General features: G+C 47.7%; 1 long non-coding RNA gene across 1 annotated transcript; it reads right to left on the reverse strand.

Annotated features, from left to right (window-relative positions):
• Positions 1 to 9,720: 9,720 nt before the first annotated feature.
• LOC144741580 (uncharacterized) lies at positions 9,721 to 15,179 on the reverse strand. Its single transcript, XR_013590024.1, has 3 exons — positions 13,438 to 15,179; positions 10,116 to 10,188; positions 9,721 to 9,802 (listed from the first exon to the last, which is right to left on the reverse strand). It is a non-coding gene; the product is annotated as an uncharacterized LOC144741580 (long non-coding RNA).
• Between the last annotated feature and the right edge of the window lie 1,963 nt (positions 15,180 to 17,142).

The raw sequence follows: 17,142 nt of genomic DNA on the forward strand, positions 1-17,142 counted from the left end.
CTCCAAATCCCCTTTTTTCCCTCCAAATCACGTTTTTGCCTCCAAATCACGTTTTTGCCCTCCAAATCACGTTTTTGACTCCAAATCACGTTTTTGCCTCCAAATCACGTTTTTGCCCTCCAAATCACGTTTTTCCCTCCAAATCACGTTTTTGCCTCCAAATCACGTTTTTGCCCTCCAAATCACGTTTTTGCCCTCCAAATCACGTTTTTGCCTCCAAATCACGTTTTTACCTCCAAATCACGTTTTTGCCCTCCAAATCACGTTTTTGCCTCCAAATCACGTTTTGCCTCCAAATCACGTTTTTGCCTCCAAATCACGTTTTTGCCTCCAAATCACGTTTTTGCCCTCCAAATCACGTTTTTGCCCTCCAAATCACGTTTTTGCCCTCCAAATCACGTTTTTGCCCTCCAAATCACGTTTTTGCCTCCAAATCACGTTTTTGCCCTCCAAATCACGTTTTTGCCCTCCAAATCACGTTTTTGCCCTCCAAATCACGTTTTTGCCTCCAAATCACGTTTTTGCCTCCAAATCACGTTTTTGCCCTCCAAATCACGTTTTTGCCTCCAAATCACGTTTTTTGCCCTCCAAATCACGTTTTTGCCTCCAAATCACGTTTTTGCCCTCCAAATCACGTTTTTGCCTCCAAATCACGTTTTTGCCCTCCAAATCACGTTTTTGCCTCCAAATCACGTTTTTGCCCTCCAAATCACGTTTTTGCCTCCAAATCACGTTTTTGCCTCCAAATCACGTTTTTGCCTCCAAATCACGTTTTTGCCTCCAAATCACGTTTTTGCCTCCAAATCACGTTTTTTGCCCTCCAAATCACGTTTTTGCCTCCAAATCACGTTTTTGCCTCCAAATCACGTTTTTGCCCTCCAAATCACGTTTTTGCCCTCCAAATCACGTTTTGCCTCCAAATCACATTTTTGCCCTCCAAATCATGTTTTTGCCTCCAAATCACGTTTTTGCCTCCAAATCACGTTTTTGCCCTCCAAATCACGTTTTTGCCTCCAAATCACGTTTTTGCCCTCCAAATCACGTTTTTGCCTCCAAATCACGTTTTTGCCTCCAAATCACGCTTTTTGCCCTCCAAATAACGTTTTTGCCCTCCAAATCACGTTTTTGCCTCCAAATCACATTTTTGCCCTCCAAATCATGTTTTTGCCTCCAAATCACGTTTTTGCCTCCAAATCACGTTTTTTGCCCTCCAAATCACGTTTTTGCCTCCAAATCACGTTTTTGCCTCCAAATCACGTTTTTGCCCTCCAAATCACGTTTTTGCCTCCAAATCACGTTTTTGCTCTCCAAATCACGTTTTTGCCTCCAAATCACGTTTTTTGCCTCCAAATCACGTTTTTTGCCTCCAAATCACGTTTTTGCCCTCCAAATCACGTTTTTGCCTCCAAATCACGTTTTTGCCTCCAAATCACGTTTTTGCCTCCAAATCACGTTTTGCCTCCAAATCACGTTTTTGCCTCCAAATCACGTTTTTGCCCTCCAAATCACGTTTTTGCCTCCAAATCACGTTTTTGCCTCCAAATCACGTTTTTGCCTCCAAATCACGTTTTTGCCTCCAAATCACGTTTTTGCCTCCAAATCACGTTTTTGCCTCCAAATCACGTTTTACCTCCAAATCACGTTTTTGACCTCCAAATCACGTTTTTGCCTCCAAATCACGTTTTTGCCCTCAAATCACGTTTTTTGCCCTCAAATCACGTTTTTGCCCTCAAATCACGTTTTTGCCTCCAAATCACGTTTTTGCCTCCAAATCACGTTTTTGCCTCCAAATCACGTTTTTGCCTCCAAATCACGTTTTTGCTTCCAAATCACGTTTTTGCCCTCCAAATCACGTTTTTGCCTCCAAATCACGTTTTTGCCTCCAAATCACGTTTTTGCCTCCAAATCACGTTTTTGCCCTCCAAATCACGTTTTTGCCTCCAAATCACGTTTTTGCCTCCAAATCACGTTTTTGCCTCCAAATCACGTTTTTGCCCTCCAAATCACGTTTTTGCCTTCCAAATCACGTTTTGCCCTCCAAATCACGTTTTTGCCCTTCAAATCACGTTTTTGCCTCCAAATCACGTTTTTGCCTCCAAATCACGTTTTTGCCTCCAAATCACGTTTTTTGCCTCCAAATCACGTTTTTGCCCTCCAAATCACGTTTTGCCCTCCCAAATCAAGTTTTTGCCCTCCAAATCACGTTTTTGCCCTCCAAATCACGTTTTTGCCTCCAAATCACGTTTTTGCCCTCCAAATCACGTTTTTGCTTCCAAATCACGTTTTTTCTTCCAAATCACGTTTTTGCCTCCAAATCACGTTTTTGCCCTCCAAATCACATTTTTGCCTCCAAATCACGTTTTTGCCTCCAAATCACGTTTTTGCCCTCCAAATCACGTTTTTGCCTCCAAATCACGTTTTTGCCCTCCCAAATCACGTTTTTGCCTCCAAATCACGTTTTTGCCTCCAAATCACGTTTTTGCCTCCAAATCACGTTTTTGCCCTCCAAATCACGTTTTTGCCTCCAAATCACGTTTTTGCCTCCAAATCACGTTTTTGCCTCCAAATCACGTTTTTGCCCTCCAAATCACGTTTTTGCCCTCCAAATCACGTTTTTGCCTCCAAATCACGTTTTTGCCTCCAAATCACGTTTTTGCCCTCCAAATCACGTTTTTGCCTCCAAATCACGTTTTTTGCCCTCCAAATCACGTTTTTGCCCTCCAAATCACGTTTTTGCCTCCAAATCACGTTTTTGCCCTCCAAATCACGTTTTTGCCTCCAAATCACGTTTTTGCCCTCCAAATCACGTTTTTGCCTCCAAATCACGTTTTTGCCTCCAAATCACGTTTTTGCCCTCCAAATCACGTTTTTGCCTCCAAATCACGTTTTTGCCCTCCAAATCACGTTTTTGCCTCCAAATCACGTTTTGCCCTCCAAATCACGTTTTTGCCCTCCAAATCACGTTTTTGCCCTCCAAATCACGTTTTGCCCTCCAAATCACGTTTTTGCCTCCAAATCAAGTTTTTGCCTCCAAATCACGTTTTTGCCTCCAAATCACGTTTTTGCCTCCAAATCACGTTTTGCCCTCCAAATCACGTTTTGCCCTCCAAATCACGTTTTTGCCTCCAAATCACGTTTTTGCCTCCAAATCACGTTTTTGCCTCCAAATCACGTTTTTGCCTCCAAATCACGTTTTTGCCCTCCAAATCACGTTTTTGCCCTCCAAATCACGTTTTTGCCTCCAAATCACGTTTTTGCCTCCAAATCACGTTTTTGCCCTCCAAATCACGTTTTTGCCCTCCAAATCACGTTTTTGCCTCCAAATCACGTTTTTGCCTCCAAATCACGTTTTTGCCCTCCAAATCACGTTTTTGCCCTCCAAATCACGTTTTTGCCTCCAAATCACGTTTTGCCCTCCAAATCACGTTTTTTGCCTCCAAATCAAGTTTTTGCCTCCAAATCACGTTTTTGCCTCCAAATCACGTTTTTTGCCTCCAAATCACGTTTTTGCCTCCAAATCACGTTTTTGCCCTCCAAATCACGTTTTGCCCTCCAAATCACGTTTTTGCCTCCAAATCACGTTTTTGCCTCCAAATCACGTTTTTGCCTCCAAATCACGTTTTTGCCTCCAAATCACGTTTTTGCCTCCAAATCACGTTTTTGCCCTCCAAATCACGTTTTTGCCTCCAAATCACGTTTTGCCCTCCAAATCACGTTTTTGCCTCCAAATCACGTTTTTGCCTCCAAATCACGTTTTTGCCTCCAAATCACGTTTTTGCCCTCCAAATCACGTTTTTGCCCTCCAAATCACGTTTTTGCCTCCAAATCACGTTTTTTGCCTCCAAATCACGTTTTTGCCTCCAAATCACGTTTTTGCCTCCAAATCACGTTTTTACCTCCAAATCACGTTTTTGCCCTCCAAATCACGTTTTTGCCTCCAAATCACGTTTTTGCCTCCAAATCACGTTTTTGCCTCCAAATCACGTATTTGCCTCCAAATCACGTTTTTGCCCTCCAAATCACGTTTTTGCCTCCAAATCACGTTTTTGCCCTCCAAATCACGTTTTTGCCTCCAAATCACGTTTTTGCCTCCAAATCACGTTTTTGCCCTCCAAATCACGTTTTTGCCTCCAAATCACGTTTTTGCCTCCAAATCACGTATTTGCCTCCAAATCACGTTTTTGCCCTCCAAATCACGTTTTTGCCTCCAAATCACGTTTTTGCCTCCAAATCACGTTTTTGCCCTCCAAATCACGTTTTTGCCCTCCAAATCACGTTTTTGCCCTCCAAATCACGTTTTGCCCTCCAAATCACGTTTTTGCCTCCAAATCAAGTTTTTGCCTCCAAATCACGTTTTTGCCTCCAAATCACGTTTTTGCCTCCAAATCACGTTTTTGCCCTCAAAATCACGTTTTGCCCTCCAAATCACGTTTTTGCCTCCAAATCACGTTTTTGCCTCCAAATCACGTTTTTGCCTCCAAATCACGTTTTTGCCTCCAAATCACGTTTTTGCCCTCCAAATCATGTTTTTGCCCTCCAAATCACGTTTTTGCCTCCAAATCACGTTTTTGCCCTCCAAATCACGTTTTTGCCTCCAAATCACGTTTTTGCCTCCAAATCACGTTTTTGCCTCCAAATCACGTTTTTGCCCTCCAAATCACGTTTTTGCCCTCCAAATCACGTTTTTGCCTCCAAATCACGTTTTTGCCTCCAAATCACGTTTTTGCCTCCAAATCACGTTTTTGCCTCCAAATCACGTTTTTGCCTCCAAATCACGTTTTTACCTCCAAATCACGTTTTTGCCCTCCAAATCACGTTTTTGCCTCCAAATCACGTTTTTGCCTCCAAATCACGTTTTTGCCTCCAAATCACGTATTTGCCTCCAAATCACGTTTTTGCCCTCCAAATCACGTTTTTGCCTCCAAATCACGTTTTTGCCCTCCAAATCACGTTTTTGCCCTCCAAATCACGTTTTTGCCCTCCAAATCACGTTTTTGCCCTCCAAATCACGTTTTGCCCTCCAAATCAAGTTTTTGCCTCCAAATCACGTTTTTGCCTCCAAATCACGTTTTTGCCTCCAAATCACGTTTTTGCCCTCCAAATCACGTTTTGCCCTCCAAATCACGTTTTTGCCTCCAAATCACGTTTTTGCCTCCAAATCACGTTTTTGCCTCCAAATCACGTTTTTGCCTCCAAATCACGTTTTTGCCTCCAAATCACGTTTTTGCCTCCAAATCACGTTTTTGCCTCCAAATCACGTTTTTGCCCTCCAAATCACGTTTTTGCCCTCCAAATCACGTTTTTGCCTCCAAATCACGTTTTTGCCTCCAAATCACGTTTTTGCCTCCAAATCACGTTTTTGCCTCCAAATCACGTTTTTGCCCTCCAAATCACGTTTTTGCCCTCCAAATCACGTTTTTTGCCTCCAAATCACGTTTTTGCCTCCAAATCACGTTTTTGCCTCCAAATCACGTTTTTGCCTCCAAATCACGTTTTTGCCTCCAAATCACGTTTTTGCCTCCAAATCACGTTTTTGCCTCCAAATCACGTTTTTGCCTCCAAATCACGTTTTTGCCTCCAAATCACGTTTTTGCCTCCAAATCACGTTTTTGCCTCCAAATCACGTTTTTGCCTCCAAATCACGTTTTTGCCTCCAAATCACGTTTTTGCCCTCCAAATCACGTTTTTGCCTCCAAATCACGTTTTGGCCTCCAAATCACGTTTTTGCCCTCCAAATCACGTTTTTGCCTCCAAATCACGTTTTTGCCTCCAAATCACGTTTTTGCCTCCAAATCACGTTTTTGCCTCCAAATCACGTTTTTTGCCTCCAAATCACGTTTTTGCCTCCAAATCACGTTTTTGCCCTCCAAATCACGTTTTTGCCTCCAAATCACGTTTTTGCCTCCAAATCACGTTTTTGCCCTCCAAATCACGTTTTTGCCCTCCAAATCACGTTTTTGCCTCCAAATCACATTTTTGCCCTCCAAATCATGTTTTTGCCTCCAAATCACGTTTTTGCCTCCAAATCACGTTTTTGCCCTCCAAATCACGTTTTTGCCTCCAAATCACGTTTTTGCCTCCAAATCACGTTTTTGCCTCCAAATCACGTTTTGGCCTCCAAATCACGTTTTTGCCTCCAAATCACGTTTTTGCCCTCCAAATCACGTTTTTGCCTCCAAATCACGTTTTTGCCCTCCAAATCACGTTTTTGCCCTCCAAATCACGTTTTGCCTCCAAATCACGTTTTGGCCTCCAAATCACGTTTTTGCCCTCCAAATCACGTTTTTGCCTCCAAATTACGTTTTTGCCCTCCAAATCACGTTTTTGACTCCAAATCACGTTTTTGCCCCTCCAAATCACGTTTTTGCCCTCCAAATCACGTTTTTGCCTCCAAATCACGTTTTTGCCCTCCAAATCACGTTTTTGCCTCCAAATCACGTTTTTGCCTCCAAATCACGTTTTTGCCCTCCAAATCACGTTTTTGCCTCCAAATCACGTTTTTGCCTCCAAATCACGTTTTTGCCTCCAAATCACGTTTTTGCCTCCAAATCAGATTTTTGCCCTGCAAATCATGTTTTTGCCTCCAAATCACGTTTTTGCCTCCAAATCACGTTTTTGCATCCAAATCACGTTTTTGCCTCCAAATCACGTTTTTGCCTCCAAATCACGTTTTTGCTCTCCAAATCACGTTTTTGCCTCCAAATCACGTTTTTTGCCTCCAAATCACGTTTTTGCCTCCAAATCACGTTTTTGCCTCCAAATCACATTTTTGCCCTCCAAATCATGTTTTTGCCTCCAAATCACGTTTTTGCCTCCAAATCACGTTTTTGCCCTCCAAATCACGTTTTTGCCTCCAAATCACGTTTTTGCCCTCCAAATCACGTTTTTGCCTCCAAATCACGTTTTTGCCTCCAAATCACGTGTTTGCCTCCAAATCACGTTTTTGCCTCCAAATCACGTTTTTGCCCTCCAAATCACGTTTTTGCCTCCAAATCACGTTTTTGCCCTCCAAATCACGTTTTTGCCTCCAAATCACGTTTTTGCTCTCCAAATCACGTTTTTGCCTCCAAATCACGTTTTTGCCTCCAAATCACGTTTTTGCCTCCAAATCACGTTTTTGCCCTCCAAATCACGTTTTTGCCTCCAAATCACGTTTTTACCCTCCAAATCACGTTTTTGCCCTCCAAATCACGTTTTTGCCTCCAAATCACGTTTTTGCCTCCAAATCACGTTTTGCCTCCAAATCACGTTTTGCCTCCAAATCACGTTTTTGCCTCCAAATCACGTTTTTGCCTCCAAATCACGTTTTTGCCCCTCCAAATCACGTTTTTGCCTCCAAATCACATTTTTGCCCTCCAAATCATGTTTTTGCCTCCAAATCACGTTTTTGCCTCAAATCACGTTTTTGCCACACACACTGCACTTGAAGGGTTTTTCTCCCGTGTGTATTCTCTGGTGTGTTACAATAGTAGATGAAAGTGCAAACACCGTTCCCACACACACTGCACTTGAACGGTTTCTCTCCTGTGCGAGTTCTCTGGTGCCGTGTCAAATGTGCAGGACAATCCGTGCTGTATGCACACCGGTCGCATTGATGCCTTTTTTGCACCGAGCCACGCCGACTGCCTTTGCTCCATGAGACCAATTCTGCAGAGGCAGCGACAGCTGCAGACAGAAACAAAGAATACCCACACCATCTACACATCAGTATCGAGGCACAGAGGAATGCATATACACAGTCACACGTCACTTACACGTCTATAGTTATTCATATATTTATGATATAGTAAAAAAAAGTGTCCCAAATTCATCACACGGTCTGTTATGGCACACAATGAGAGGATAAATGGTCATAAACATGCCTGGAAGCCCTCGTATCTTCAAAATGAACGTTAACCCAAAACTCAGCACACAATTTCAACTGTCTGGCTTCAAAATAAATGTTTATGAAAGCTAAATTCAGCTGACATAGCAAAGGGTGTTTGAAAATAATACTATTTGTGTTCTGCACAAATGCATAAATTAATGTTCAATTGCAACTTAGAGGTGTGAAGCCAGGCACAGATGTCCTTGATTGCTGGGATGAGCAGTTCCGACTTCAGCTGCTGCACGTGTGTGCAGTGGTGATCACTTCCTGACTCCATTCTTACAAAGAGTTCCAGAGGAAAAATAAAATAAACTACTGTTTTGATATAACCTCTGTGCTCAATAGAGTTAATAGACTTTACTGCAAATACAAACTTGACACTGTTACACACTCAGAGGTGGAGCCAGGATTTTCAGGTAGGGGGGGGAACCCCTCCAGCAATGAAAAATTACAGGAGTTGTTAGTGAGAAAGGAGTTGTTAGTGAGAAAGGAGTTGTTAGTAAGAAAGGACTTGTCCCTTGCTTTTCATTCGACGCGTGTGATTGTCATCGCGCTCGCTGAACGTGTTGATGCCTTCAGGAAAGAAAAATAGACTTTTGTATTTGGGGGGGGGGGGGGAATGACCATGACGTATGTGGCATCAACCCGCATCACACCTGAGCTAAGCGCTCTGCAATGCTTACCCCCCTACCACATGGCTCTTCGCGCACCGTACTTCTACAGCTGCTCACAGCGTGCCGGGAGATTTTAGGTGGCGCTTCGCTCCTGGCCGATTAAGTCAATGGCTTCTCGGAGTTTCAATACAAATCCGTGTGAAGAACGGGTACAACTGCCATCTTAAATATAAAGCAGAACTTACACCTGTTGGTTTGTGTGAATCAGCAAAAACTCTCCAACGCTGAGCTCTGGCGTCATGAAATTTTCACAGCTTATGCTGTCTGGAATTTCTAAGCGAACGCCACGTCATTCCCTTCCCGAGTGGCAAACATCGACCTGACGTAGCAGTGGGTTCAGGTTGAATTTCCTTGAGTGAAAACATCCGATTTAGGTAAATTGAAGTGTTTCGGCTTCCTTCTTGCAAGCATCAATTTTTCAGGGTTTTTCATTGAATTATGAGGAAATATTAAATTAATCCAAGACAAAAATCCAAGTCCCGGGCAAAGCCGGGTAGTGAAGCTAGTTATTAATAAACCCCAATGATCCTATCGAAATTAGGGATTTCTATCGGATCGTTGGGGGGGGGGCACGTGCCACCCCACCCCCACTGGCTCCACCACTGTCACACACTGGCATGGTTCACAGGTGGTGGTGTGTCCAGACCCACGCCTGGCACCTTCACCTGCTCAGTATTAATGCTTCCTCACTCCACCAAGTAATTCATTGAGGATCAATCAACACAGCCGAGACTGCGTGTCTCTCTCTCCGCGTGGTCGTGTGGATTTCCTTCCCGATCCCCGGGTTTCCCCTCCACATGTAGAGAGTGAACACCGCCACGCGTCTAGAGTGAACACCGCCACGCGTCTAGAGTGAACACCGCCACGCGTCTAGAGTGAATACTGCCACACGTCCAGAGTGAACTCCGCCACGCGTCTTGAGTGAACACCGCCACGCGTCTTGAGTGAACACCGCTACGCGTCTAGAGTGAACACCGCCACGCGTCTAGAGTGAACTCCGCCACGCGTCTAGAGTGAACTCCGCCACGCGTCTAGAGTGAACTCCGCCACGCGTCTAGAGTGAACTCCGCCACACGTCTAGAGTGAACACCGCCACGCGTCTAGAGTGAACACCGCCACGCGTCTAGAGTGAACTCCACCACGCGTCTAGAGCGAACACCGCCACACGTCTAGAGCGAACACCGCCACGCGTCTAGAGTGAACACCGCCACACGTCCAGAGTGAACTCCGCCACGTGTCTTGAGTGAACACCGCCACGCGTCTAGAGTGAACATCGCCACGTGTCTTGAGTGAACACCGCCACGTGTCTTGAGTGAACACCGCCACACGTCCAGAGTGAACTCCGCCACGTGTCTAGAGTGAACTCCGCCACGTGTCTAGAGTGAACTCCGCCACGTGTCTAGAGTGAACTCCGCCACACGTCTAGAGTGAACACCATCACGTGTCTAGAGTGAACACCACCACGTGTCTAGAGTGAACTCCGCCACGCATCTAGAGTGAACACCGCCACGCGTCTAGAGTGAACACTGCCACGCGTCTAGAGTGAACACCGCCACGCTGTTGACGAGCCTCACCTTGTTGTTATTGTTGTTGTGGGCAAGTCGCTTCTGAAAACAAGAGCGGTATATCAGCTCAAGCGGGTGTGGCCTGGTAAAAAAAATGGAAAAAAAACCTATTAAACTTAGAGTCAGCTAACATAACAGTCAACACCCTACCTGGTTGATAACGTTCTTCCAAAGATTGCTCAATTTGAGAGAGAGACACGGAGACATATAGACAGACACATAAGCAGAGAGAGAGATGACACAAAGACACACAGAGAGAGACACAGATATAGACACACAGAGAGAGATGACACAGAGAGAGACACACATAGGCACACAGAGAAACAACGCCTCTGTGTTGAGGCCTTAAATAGAGAGAGGGGGGGTGGGTAGAGAAGGGGGGTAGAGAAATTAGCATGTCAATGCAAGGCCGTAGCCATGAAGTCAACATTGGGGGAGACCAAATATTCCACGGGTCTGGGGTCCCCCCCCCAGAAAAATATCTAAATTTGAAAACTATTTTCCTGCCATTTCCTCCCTAAAATATTTTTAAAAGTTCACTAGCACATGGGATGGACTTTGTTTTATTTGATACAATAATGTCTAATAGGGTATTGTAATACATTGCTGTTTCTTTTTTACCTTTCTTGTTTCATAGTATGTAATGGCAGAGATTAGGGATTCATAAAGTACAACGCAATCCTATAAACAGGAATCTATGCATTGTGATATGAAGACAAGTCCAGATTTCGTGGCCAAGGTTTAGCAAATTGTTGTCTTTATTAACAGAGCATCGCAATTTTTATTTACAAATATTTTTACAGAAACATATTGGGAAGGCATATTTGATTTTTATACTTATCATAACATATTATAACATTATAATTATAACATATTATACTTATTATAACATTATATATTATAACATAATATTATACTTATGTTATAATGACGGCCTTGTGTCAATGAGAGACTTGGAGGTTTGGTGACTGCACAGAGAGAGAGAGAGACACTTCATGTAATGCAACACAGAGAGTCGGTCAACACACCAACTAACGTACTCTTAGGTTTTTTCGGTAAAGTCACCACGTAGGTAAAAAATGAAATTTAAATTAATAAAAGTAAAAATAGAAATAAAATAATAAAATTATAATAAATCACGCCTCACTTGATGAAGCAAATTATAGTCTACATTATAGACTGCCAGTACACTCACCCAGCTTAATAACCAGGCTACAGTCTACATTATAGACTGCCAGTACACTCACCCAGCTTAATAACCAGGCTACAGTCTACATTATAGACTGCCAGTACACTCACCCAGCTTAATAACCAGGCTACAGTCTACATTATAGACTGCCAGTACACTCACCCAGCTTAATAACCAGGCTACAGTCGACATTATAGACTGCCAGTACACTCACCCAGCTTAATAACCAGGCTACAGTCTACATTATAGACTGCCAGTACACTCACCCAGCTTAATAACCAGGCTACAGTCTACATTATAGACTGCCAGTACACTCACCCAGCTTAATAACCAGGCTACAGTCTACATTATAGACTGCCAGTACACTCACCCAGCTTAATAACCAGGCTACAGTCTACATTATAGACTGCCAGTACACTCACCCAGCTTAATAACCAGGCTACAGTCTACATTATAGACTGCCAGTACACTCACCCAGCTTAATAACCAGGCTACAGTCGACATTATAGACTGCCAGTACACTCACCCAGCTTAATAACCAGGCTACAGTCTACATTATAGACTGCCAGTACACTCACCCAGCTTAATAACCAGGCTACAGTCTACATTATAGACTGCCAGTACACTCACCCAGCTTAATAACCAGGCTACAGTCTACATTATACCCTGCCAGTACACTCACCCAGCTTAATAACCAGGCTACAGTCTACATTATAGACTGCCAGTACACTCACCCAGCTTAATAACCAGGCTACAGTCTACATTATAGACTGCCAGTACACTCACCCAGCTTAATAACCAGGCTACAGTCTACATTATAGACTGCCAGTACACTCACCCAGCTTAATAACCAGGCTACAGTCTGCATTATAGACTGCCAGTACACTCACCCAGCTTAATAACCAGGCTACAGTCTGCATTATAGACTGCCAGTACACTCACCCAGCTTAATAACCAGGCTACAGTCTGCATTATAGACTGCCAGTACACTCACCCAGCTTAATAACCAGGCTACAGTCTACATTATAGACTGCCAGTACACTCACCCAGCTTAATAACCAGGCTACAGTCTACATTATAGACTGCCAGTACACTCACCCAGCTTAATAACCAGGCTACAGTCTGCATTATAGACTGCCAGTACACTCACCCAGCTTAATAACCAGGCTACAGTCTGCATTATAGACTGCCAGTACTCACCCAGCTTAATAACCAGGCTACAGTCTGCATTATAGACTGCCAGTACACTCACCCAGCTTAATAACCAGGCTACAGTCTGCATTATAGACTGCCAGTACACTCACCCAGCTTAATAACCAGGCTACAGTCTACATTATAGACTGCCAGTACACTCACCCAGCTTAATAACCAGGCTACAGTCTACATTATAGACTGCAAGTACACTCACCCAGCTTAATAACCAGGCTACAGTCTACATTATAGACTGCCAGTACACTCACCCAGCTTAATAACCAGGCTACAGTCTACATTATAGATTAAATTAATAAAAACGCCTCACTTGATACAGCAAATGTGGCTGTGACGGTGCCACCTGATGACGGAGACTTGTGTTGCCTCCGAAACGTCGTGATTTGTTTATATTTTATTTCTATTTTTACTTTTATGAATTTGTATTCATTTCTTACCTACATGGTGACTTCACCTAGAACTAACGCATCGCCTGGCTGATCGCGTTTTCCACAGGTCTCTAAACTATCTTCTTGATTCTTTCGGTAAAGTCACTTAGAATGGAAATAATAAAAATAAAAGGGAATATTATTTCATTATTTCCATTCTACGTGATATAAAACATAATTAAATTGTATAGTTTTATTGTTTTATTTTTTTATTTCTATTCTACGTGACTTCACCGAAAGAACCAAGAATATGAATCACTGCAGTCACGAAAGCTTTAAATCGAAATTGCTCAACTAAGCGAGAGAATTGAAGCGAACGCGACCAGGCGAGGGCAGGAGGCAAGGCCCCGCGTTGTAAAGTTCCAAAGTGGACATCGCTTCCATGCTCGCTGCTACTCAATTGACATCCCTACGAGAGAGAGAGGCTCTACCTCGGTAAACAACAACAACCACAACAACAACAATCACCACAACAACAACCACAACCGCGATGAGAATTTCTCACCTCAGATTTCAGTTCCCGCGCGGAGCGTCAACTTTCCGTTACCTCGTGACGTCACGCGGCAGCAGCAGGTGACATGACGTCACTTGTGGGGTACAAGACACTCCCTTCCCACAATGAGCGGCTCTGTAACTTACATAAATTATGTTAATGAGCCTGGCCCAATCGTGGAGGGATGGGCCGTTGGTGCCGAACCGGTCACAACGAACTCGTGACGTCTTTCACGAATAAATTATGTTAATGAGCCCCCAGTCAGTGGGTGTGGCTTTGCCCAAATAAGGATAGTGCTTGAATAGATAACGGAAGTGACCCAGGCAGAGGTGACGTCACGCTCCCTTGAGACCGGTTGGGGTGAAATCTTTGGTGACATGACGTCACTAGCAAGGTACACCTCCCCCTGGCGTTTCACGCCGATGAGGTCATGCTGAGTGGTGACGTCACGTAGCGGGATTAGAGTTTAAGTTGATTAAGATTAATTTTCCATTGCTCCCTCCCTTGAACAGAGACCCCTTGGGTGTGTGTGCTCAGCTCAACAATGTGGACATTATTGTGTGTGTACACACACATGGACAGTGTGTACACACGTGTACATTGTGTGTGTATGTACACTGTGTGTGTGTATGTACACTGTGTGTGTGTATGTACACTGTGTGTGTGTATGTACACTGCGTGTGTGTATGTACACTGTGTGTGTGTATGTACACTGTGTGTGTGTACACTGTGTGTGTGTACACTGTGTGTGTGTACACTGCGTGTGTACACTGTGTACATTGTGTGTGTACACTGTGTGTGTGTACACTGTGTGATGGCTGGGTGTATGGAATTTATGTGGTTGAGGAATTGGTCTAGAGCAGGCCGGCCATGTGGCCAGATGACAAAAGTGGCATCTACGTACCTCTTCCACAAGGTCGGGCGTAGAGTCGCAGTCTGGATGGCGTCAGTCTCAAATTTCTCCATGAAGACGTTGGCTACAACCGGAGATAGGGGGGAGCCCATTGGGGTGCCCTCAGTTTTCTTGTAGAAAGTTCCATTCCAGGTGAAGTATGTATTGGTTAAGCAGTGTCTCACCAGGGGGGGTACCCCAGCATTCAGGCTTTGATGAACCAAGTCTTCAATGATTGCGATGGTGTCAGGTACAGGAACTTTGGTGAATAAGGAAACCACATCAAAACTGACAAGCAGGTCGTCTGGGGACAGGGAAACGTCGTGAGAATTGTATTTTATTATGTTTAATTTTTATTATTTTATTATTTCCCTTCTACGTGACTTTACCGAAAGAACCAAGAAGATTTACTGTTTGTTTTCTACCTGATGACGATTGCTTGTGTTGCAATCGAAACGTCCTATTCTATTATTTAATTTATTTCCTTTCTACGTTACTTTACCGAAAGAACCAAAAAGCAAAATGAAAATTCGCTGAAATAACTTGACCAACATGGTTGCTTCTTCTTGGTTCTTTCGGTAAAGTCACGTAGAAGGGAAGTAATAAAATAATACAAATAAAACATAATAAAATAATTCTCACGACGTTTATTATGTTTTATTTATATTATTTTATTACTTCCCTTCTACGCGACGACTTTACCGAAAGAAGAAAGAAGATGAATCCCTGCTGCAGTCACGAAAGCTTTAAATCGAAATTTAACATGGTTGCTGCAGCGCCACCGTGTGGCCACATAGTGCAACTGCAGCGCCTCAGCGCGCTAATTGTAGCAGTGGAACTGTTCGGTGTCTTCACGGCTTCATTGCAGCCAACCCGCAGCAGCGTGGGGGGGAGGGGCTGGTCACGTGGGCTGGGGGAGGGGTGGGGCTGGTCACGTGGGCTGGGGGAGGGGCGGGGCTGGTCACGTGGGCTGGGGGAGGGGCGGGGCTGGTCACGTGGGCTGGGGGAGGGGGAGGGGCGGGGCTGGTCACGTGGGTGGGGAGGGGCTGGTCACGTGGGTGGGGGAGGGGCGGGGCTGGTCACGTGGGCTGGGGGAGGGGAGGGGCGGGGCTGGTCACGTGGGCTGGGGGAGGGGCGGGGCTGGTCACGTGGGTGGGTGGGGGGAGGGGCTGGTCACGTGGGTGGGTGGGGGGGGGGCTGGTCACGTGGGCGGGGGGGGGAGGGGCTGGTCACGTGGGCGGGCGGGGGGGCTGGTCACGTGGGCGGGCGGGGGGGCTGGTCACGTGGGCGGGGGAGGGGAGGGGCTGGTCACGTGGGCGGGGGGGGGGCTGGTCACGTGGGCGGGGGAGGGGAGGGGCTGGTCACGTGGGCGGGGGGAGGGGCTGGTCACGTGGGCTGGGGAGGGGAGGGGCTGGTCACGTGGGCGGGAAGAGGCTGGTCACGTGGGCGGGGGAGGGGAGGGGCTGGTGACGTGGGCATGGGCTGGTCACGTGGGCGGGGGGGGGGCTGGTCACGTGGGCGGGGGGGGAGTGGCTGGTCACGTGGGTGGGGGGAGGGGCTGGTCACGTGGGTGGGTGGGGGGGGGGCTGGTCACGTGGGCGGGGGAGGGGAGGGGCTGGTGACGTGGGCATGGGCTGGTCACGTGGGCGGGGGAGGGGCTGGTCACATGGGCGGGGGGGGAGTGGCTGGTCACGTGGGCGGGGGGAGGGGCTGGTCACGTGGGTGGGGGGGAGGGGCTGGTCAAGTGGGCGGGGGAGGGATTGGCTGGTCATGTGGGCGGGGGGAGGGGCTGGTCACGTGGGTGGGCGGGAGGGGCTGGTCACGTGGGCGGGGGAGGGGAGGGGCTGGTCACGTGGGAGGGGGGGAGGGGCTGGTCACGTGGGCGGGGGAGGGGAGGGGCTGGTCACGTGGGCGGGGGGGGGAGGGGCTGGTCACGTGGGTGGGGGGGGGAGGGGCTGGTCACGTGGGTGGGGGGGGAGGGGCTGGTCACGTGGGCGGGGGAGGGGAGGGGCTGGTCACGTGGGCGGGGGGGGGAGGGGCTGGTCACGTGGGCGGGGGAGGGGCTGGTCACGTGGGCGGGGGAGGGGCTGGTCACGTGGGCGGGGGAGGGGCTGGTCACGTGGGCGGGGGGGGGGAGGGGCTGGTCACGTGGGCGGGGGAGGGGAGGGGCTGGTCACGTGGGCGGGGGAGGGGAGGGGCCTGGTCACGTGGGCGGGGGAGGGGAGGGGCTGGTCACGTGGGCGGGGGGGGGGAGGGGCTGGTCACGTGGGCGGGGGAGGGGAGGGGCTGGTCACGTGGGCGGGGGAGGGGAGGGGCTGGTCACGTGGGCGGGGGGGGGGAGTGGCTGGTCACGTGGGCGGGGGGGGAGGGGCTGGTCACGTGGGCGGGGGGGGGGCTGGTCACGTGGGCGGGGGAGGGGAGGGGCTGGTCACGTGGGCGGGGGGAGGGGCTGGTCACGTGGGTGGGGGGGGAGGGGCTGGTCACGTGGGCGGGGGAGGAGAGGGGCTGGTCACGTGGGCGGGGGAGGGAAGGGGCTGGTCACGTGGGCGGGGGAGGGGAGGGGCTGGTCACGTGGGCGGGGGGGAGGAGCTGGTCACGTGGGCGGGGGAGGGGCTGATCACGTGGGCGGGGGGGGGAGGGCTGGTCACGTGGGCGGGGGAGGGGAGGGGCTGGTCACGTGGGCGGGGGAGGAGAGGGGCTGGTCACGTGGGCGGGGGAGGGGCGGGGCTGGTCACGTGGGTGGGTGGGGGGAGGGGCTGGTCACGTGGGTGGGTGGGGGGGGGGGCTGGTCACGTGGGCGGGGGGGGGAGGGGCTGGTCACGTGG

Source organism: Lampetra planeri, unplaced genomic scaffold, assembly GCF_965212315.1.
Source record: "Lampetra planeri unplaced genomic scaffold, kcLamPlan1.2.h2 scaffold_609, whole genome shotgun sequence".
NCBI lineage: Eukaryota > Metazoa > Chordata > Hyperoartia > Petromyzontiformes > Petromyzontidae > Lampetra > Lampetra planeri.